We start from the raw sequence: 8,116 nt of genomic DNA on the forward strand, positions 1-8,116 counted from the left end.
ATTGTGAAGGAGAAACGCAAAAGAGTTGCTAGACACAATCTCAGTGTTCGCAATCTAATGGGCAACCTGAAAATCGGGACAGTGGTATACCGTAAAGTAGGAACTAATAGAGGTAAAGAGCTGCAGAAGGCCCATTCAGAGTGGTCACGATAAGAGAACACAATTTTGTCACCATAGAAGGTTTAAAAGAACCGACAAAGCGAAGAACAGTTCACCTAGAACAATTAAAGCTTCCTGCAACAACGGTGTCATGATGTACGGGACAGTACTCACCTCCTTTCCGGAGGGTATTATTGTAAAGTTGTAAAGTTCTTATTATTTTATTTTTATTTTTCATTTTTGGAACTTAATAAGGACACGAGAGTGTAAAAATCAGGGATTCATGGGAAATTGTATTTTTTTTTTGTTTTGTCTAATTTTTTTTTGCACAGAACGCTGTTATTTTAAATCCTATTTCTGTAGTTTTATTGTATTTGTATCATTTTTATTGTTATTGTATTTGTATCTATGTTATTTATTGTATTGTAGTTTTCTACTTGTTTCCTAGTTAATTTTTAACCTAGAATGTTACCTTGCCATAGGAATTCCATACTTCTAATTCGCTCCGAATTTTCCATAACATTCCATAAATACTGTTACAGAATAAATATTTATCTTAACCATATTAGTATTAATAGTTATCCGTATAAGTATTTAACGTTTGGAGTGAGTGTTACTGAATTAAATTATGGGTAACCTTGAACTTCTTCCACTAAAGAAAAAATTTTCCTCTTTCATGGCTAATGGCAGGCAATGCAAAAAAATGTATGTATTAATCCACCTGTTGAAATATTTCCTGTAATTAATTAAATCTAATTATTTTCGGTCAAATGAGGCCCCATTATTACTTGAACTACATAGTTAATTTCTTTATGGGATATTTTTAAGTAATTAAGAACAAAATATTGGGAGGGATAGAAACAGAAATAGCCCTACCTCGGTATTAGAAGATAAATAAAAGTTTAATGGGTACATAAAAAAAAACATTAAAAATATGTACAGTCTAGAGAGCAGGATAATTACATGAGTATAGAAAACTAAGAATTATGAGAAACGTAATAAATGATGCTATAAATTAAGAAGTAATAAAACTAGTATTTATATGGAAAAGACACTGGAGTGTATATTATTGGATACGTATGTTACGTGCATGTATTGGAAATATTGGTTACAAATAAATAGTTAATCTTGTAATTTTAATGACCACCACCCGGACTATATCCTACAATCTATTACATACGGTCATCTATTAATCTTCCTATAAAATAATTATAAATATTAAATAGGAAGATTGATCTTTTATTTTTTTTTTTCAATATTGGAAATAATGGTGAAATATTTAACGGATGGGTTAGATATTTAAATCGGAGGTAGTTCCAACATTATATATAACAATTTATAAGGAAAAAGCCTAGAAAACCAAAGAAATTTTTTTAGGGCTTACAAAAATCGAAATTAAATGTTTACTTTACTTCCATTTATATATACTTCATCAAAGTATTTTTTCCAAAACAATGAAAAAAAAGCCCTTATGAATAGGTATTTATGAAAGTATCAGAACAATGCCGTTGTTGACATTGTACTGTCGAATTTGATAGTACTGTGGGACATCAGGTAGTCGATTACTTTTCCCGTGGAAGATAAACATGGATTTTAGAAATCATTGCGAACTAATAAATTACTGTTTCAATAAAAAATGACGGTTTTCTCCACCACTTACAGACTTCAACTAGTGGATTGTGTTAGCAGCCATTTTAAAAGTACTGTGGTTTGTGATTAAAATTTTCCAGTTACGTTATTGTGAACATATATTTTGCATTTTTTTGCAAGATTCATAAGTAGGTTCAGGTTCTTTTTCGCTTAGTTCATGAAAAGTTACACATATAAAAAGATGGAAGATAGATTTTAGGCGAAACTTATCTTTCAATTGTTTTTTGTGTTAATACTTAAGTTGGTATGGTGTTTTGTTTTTATTTTAATTTATTAATTATTATATACAATTTGCCACAAGGCTCTAATCGATGCATAGTATATTGTATGTCATGTGCCAATATTTTCTTTGTTACATTATGTTATTTGAATTTCCTTTTCACACAGTAGGAAGATATTTAAAAATACCTACACAATAAATAGAAAAAAATAAATAAATAATAAAGTACCATAATTAAACATAAATTATAAATTATGGAGAAATGAACAAATTATCGACTTTATTAAAAAATAACATATATACAATAAACAAATTATCCACTTTATTAAAAAATAACATATATACAATAAACAAATTTTATATATACAATTTAAGTATCAAGTTTTGTTTTACAATTTCTGTTTGGTCCGTTTGTGGGTGTTTTAGTGATGTTGTTAAAGTTACTATAACGAATTGTTTACGTAAGAGGTAATAATGTATTTATTAATTCAAAGAATCTTGTTGTCTAATTAACTACGCATTATTGTTTAACACAAACTGACAGACTGCAGGCATATAATAGGGAGCTGGTCACTATACTATTCGGCAACTTTGTTAAACGATAACAGCCCTCATATTCCGGAAAGATTGTATTACCTTAAGAAAACAGTTATGTACGAATTTCTATCACTAATTTGATTTATTTACTTCTTTGTCGCATCAATTAATGTCACTTATTTATATTTTTTCTTTTCACTCTCAATTTTATTTTATTTATGTATGTTTCTTAATATTGACTGATAGGTGACTGACTTATATATTTTAGTGTGGATATGATTATATTAGTAATGCTCCCGAGGTGTCAGTCAATATGCATAGGCAAACATTACTTTCGTCGCAGATTGCCTTATATTAAAAAAAAAGTATGAGCTTTTTTAAAATTGTTCAAGGGCAGTAATAGATACAGGAGATTGTATCTCAGATCATTTACTGAGTGAGCGACCCGTTACTTGGGAAAATAGAACCGAAGCTCACTATATTGGTTTCATAATAAGTGAGTGATAACCAGCAATCCTCTAGTCATATTGAGGTCATGTACAGTCAATCGGTCATAGATAGGAGCCAGTTCATTGAGCTCATCATTCATCATACCAACCCCTACGCATGTCTCCGCCTTTTCTTGTAGGGGCAGTTAATCATACGGCTAACTAACTTTTCAACGTTCATTACAAGGAGCCGTGAGCCATAGAAAAGAGCCTGCACATTGTCGTGTTTTTGCTTATCTTTGGCAATTATATAGTTTTCTAGGGTAAATGCTGGTATTAGTGTTGCTTCAAAGAGTATATACTTGAATGATGGTGAACTTCAATCTATACTCTTCTTAAGGCTGTCCTTCGTATTATTTAGTCTTGCTTTTTTAAATGTTTCTGTTTGACCTGAACTAATGTAATTGAAAAATGGTATATTTGTGTTTCTGGGTCATCGATTGCTAACTCTTTCTGTTTCGGTCTTTCTGTATTTATACTTCTCACATTCCTGTTAGGGCTTAAGTTCATTTGTTAAGCATATGTTAGTATATTTCCTCCAGTTGTCGTTGTTTATTACTCTTCCATTGAAGTTTCGCATTAAAATTGTTAGAAAGTTTCTAGTTCATTTTGTAGGTCATCAAAACAATATTCCTCATTATCATCATGAAATGCTAAATTTGTAAGTCTGTCCCTCCATCAAGAGAACATACTTGTCGTTGATTTCTTTTTGTTTTCTATTTCTATCCTAATATTAAATCTTTTCTGGAGGAAAAAACAAACAGCGCAATTCTGCAGCATATAAAACAAATCTTATTTTAAATATAGACTTATAGCTTGTTCGAGAATAGTTTTATTATTTAAATAAAATAAATTATATCCAATTATGTCTCATCGCTCTTTATTGATACTTTAAATGTCCAACGTACTGGCCAACCTGGCTATCCAAATAAATAATTTGGAAAATATTAATTATACGGTGAATTTTAAAAGAGACACAAGAAATGTGAACCAGTACTATGCAGACATTGTTAGCAAAATTAATTTCAGAAAAATATGGTTACATGTTTGTTACTATTTACAATTAACTTTGATAGGATTTTTAATAATAAAAGAAATAAGAATTTAGTCCAAAATACAGTTTATAATAAAGATGACCTGACCTGATTGTAAGGAAGATTAAATAATATTGTTGATAAATGAGTGATATCAGTGTTTAGATTAGTATTTACATGAATTATTTATATTTAAATAAAATAGTGACATACATAAGTAATTAAACTTAAGCTTAAGTAAGCTTATCAATAAATTAATATGATTCCCTTTTGTTTTATTCTTTCATTGGTTGATTTGACTAATTTTATTAGACCTGGGTAGAATAGCCTGAAAAACTTTTTTCATAATTGGATGTGAGGTTGTAATTTATAGCTGAGGTATGCTTATTTATCAGTCATAATGTTGGTTAAAATTGTTAACAATGAGTGTTTAATAATAAGTTAGAAGAAGTAAACGGGAAGCGAACTACAGCTGTAAAATGTCGCGTATTATGACTTAACCTCAACTTGAGAGGCAATGAAGTGACAGAAATTTTCCCTCTTGAAATGCAGTTAATATTGTAAAGTAACCGAAGATAAAAAATCGTCAATTCCCTGGTACCTTCCGGTTATTGACGTCAAGTAATAATTGTTTGCCGCCTTTTTTTTAAGTAAACATTTACAGTATTTTTTCCAGATTTTTTAAATAGTAATTAAAAAAAAAAATATTTAAATTTCAACTCTGTTTATTATGAACTCTTTATTCCAGAACTGAACTGCAAAAAAGAACTAGAATCACGTAGAATCTGTTTCGCAATAATATTCGTGTTTCCAGGTGACTTCCAAGAGGTCGGCATTGATGAAAAAAACAAAACAGATGGCTCGTATCGAGTGATGAAATGAGCTGTGATCTGGTGACAGATGGAGGAAAAGGATTTAACAGTTCTAGGGAAAGTGATATTCCGGAAGCGGCCCCTGGTCACGGCACCACATGTCAGCCCAGACAATGCAAGCACACAATGCCCTCATATTACAGCTCCTAGACAACAAGCTATTAGTATAGCATATTATCTACTGTTTTCACTTTAGTACATCTGTAAGAACCGATATTTTTTTTCTTATATATATAAAGGAGACCTGTTAGTATGAAAGATGATGTTTAAACGACATTGTGCCTTGATTCCTTACTAATACTCTTCCGGAGATGGGGAAGAAAAAAAAAAAGAATAAACCTGATGTTCCTTTCAGAAATCTAGTAAATGAAAGGTATTCTCCCAGGTGGGAGGATATAGGCGATTAAAGAAACATTGGCTTGTTCTACACCCACTCCCACGGTACAAATCCGTAGCACTGATAGTTTCGTCTCTATAATCGCCTGACCAACTGTTCCTACCTTTTCACTTATTTTCCTAATCTCACCATTGTTTAATTTAATCTATAAAAATTAAATCTGTACCGCTACTACCCATGAGGGATTTTGGGTGCAGTACTTGGTAAGAAAGTACTGTTACTAGCGGTTGCACAAGGAAGTGGTTTGGTCAGCATCTTATGAGGCTGGGTGGAACCCGGCATCTGTATCAGTGCTGACTCACAGTTACAGTGAAATATAAAGTACTTAATGATTAATTAAGAAGTTGGTACCCATAATTAGGTAAAAATCTGGTGGTCGAGCGTGATTCTGACCAAATCACTTCCTAGCACAACCGTTGGTCCTTATAAACTACTGTACCTTCGTGTAGTGTTACAGATTTAATTTTTTTAATAGAAAATATCAACTATTCTCAGAATTACCACCACAGACGGTAGCTGCGAGCCAAGTGTATAACTTCAATCCACATGATAAAGAGGAGGTTATTCTTTAATACCATTATTTTACATTTGATTTTAACACACAGGTAGCAGCACTACCTCTTGCTGCAGGGTTGAACATTAAAAATCTTATACGCTTTCCTCTTTTACATAATTTTAAAAATTTTCTACTTGTTATTTTCAGCCACTTTTAACGTTTTCTGACCTTGCGGTATCTCTTCATTTCTGTAACGTACTTATTTAAGTTTACTCTGAGTCTTCCCGCACGTGCCGTCGAGAGCTCACTTGGCTTTGTGATTTCCTACTAGCAGGTTAGCTCTTCCTTTTATTCTCTTTTTTCCTATCTTTCTTTTATCCCCTTCTCCTTCTCTTTTCTTTTCTTAATTTCTCTTATCCAGGTTATTAGTTATGTTCACATAATAGATTTTTCACAATTTTTTTTAATCCAAAACGTCAAACGATTTCGGTTAACCTGGGAATATCAGTGTACATTCTAATGGTCTTAGTATAAACCAGATTTAATTCTCATTGGATTAGTTTGACTTGGCTGAAGTACCTTTAATTTTGTTTGTTAGAAATAGTTAACCATCTCTCATTTGTATTGGTAATAAAAAAATGGACTAATATAAACTATGAAATGATTTGATGATAATTAATTAATAATGTCGAAAAACGCAGGCACTTGCGTTGTGCGTTTGCTCGTTTCGTCACTTCGTTAAATGTTTTCATGTCACCACATTTATTAAATTGTTAGTTTTTTTAGATCACTTATTAAATTATTCCAGCCTTTCTGTCGACAGGATGGCTGACTCCGTAAAATTATTATTAGTGTTTTCAATATTTATTCTATAACAATATAGTGTTGGGTAATTCATGAAGAGCAGAGTGTAAATTTAAATGAACTGTAATGTGTTTATATTTCTGTTAAACTTAAAAGTATTTTTCTGAAAATTTTTAAAATAGGAGTTAGTCAACCTGTCAAATGAAATGCTCATTTAAAAAATTAAAATGGTAATTATTGCTTTATTATTATTATTATTGCCACAATGAATAATACGGAAACATCTGCTCTGAAAGGAGCGAGGATAAGTTTCAACTCCAAGTAAAGTTGTAACTAAACGTTGTGTAAGGCGCGAACATTTAAATTAATAATGCGGCTGATAAAAATTGCAATTTATTTCAGGGGAAAAATTAAAACTAAAGAGACTAGGTTTTACAAAAGAAAGGTAGAGAAGGGTGTGGTACTTGAAAATATAATTTGTTCCAGGGTTCCAAGTTGAGTTTATAGTTTATCACAGGTTCAGAAGCGTTAAGTCAACAAGAAACTGTTTTTGTACTTTATTTCACTCATTAGATATATATAACGAAGAACTAAAAAAAAATCATAAAATTATGTTTGTTTAATGATAATTAATAGTGAACAATACTTGTTAAAAGTAATGCTGATTGATTTAGATTGTCTTGAATATTGGACACCACCATGAATTCATATTCGATTTAGTTCCCTATTTAATTTGATAAACTTTGGATGTCTATAAGGATTTATAACAAACAAAATGTACTACGTCTATGTTTGAAGATGTGATGATGGCGGAGCACGTTGGAGCGAGATGCTTATTTCTGAACGTTGTGGGTTCGATTTACACCTGGGTAAGTCAATCTCTAGGACTGTATATGTTCTCAATGAACAACTAAAAAAAAAAAAAAAGAAAAAGAAAGACGAGATGTCTTTTTTGTGAACTATTTCCATGAATTTTCTATATCTCATTGTACTTAATTGCTCTCCAGAATAATTACATTTCTGGTAGACAATCGAGAAAATCTAGCAGACTTTGGCAAAGTAGAACGCGTTGTATGACGAAATCAACAGTATTCATAATCAACAGGCTTTTGGGTTGCATGTGACTTGGTTTGTTGATTAACTGTAAAATTGTAGGTCTATTTACAGATTTTCGGTATTAATGGAAGCTAATGTTTTTTTTTGTTTTAGTCATGTCACCCCTTTTTCTCCCAAAATGTCTTAGCTTAAATTGCTACTCGATTCAGCATTGAACTAATCAGTCTTTAAATAAATTAAAAATGTAAATTCGCTGCTCTAATAAATGAACAAAATAAAAGTAATGAGTATATCGAACATATATAAATAATCAGGTGTCAAATTTACGATGAATACCAGAAATGGTGATAGTATCAATGAATCGATAATTCATAGTTTAGACCACTTAATAATATGTTGATAAAACGAGTTTAATCAGTATCGTTATAGCCATGTGATAGAGATTGATATGTATGTATGTATA

Source organism: Halyomorpha halys, unplaced genomic scaffold (genome assembly GCF_000696795.3).
Source record: "Halyomorpha halys isolate HHAL.00 unplaced genomic scaffold, Hhal_1.1 Scaffold99.1, whole genome shotgun sequence".
Taxonomy (NCBI): Eukaryota; Metazoa; Arthropoda; class Insecta; order Hemiptera; family Pentatomidae; genus Halyomorpha; species Halyomorpha halys.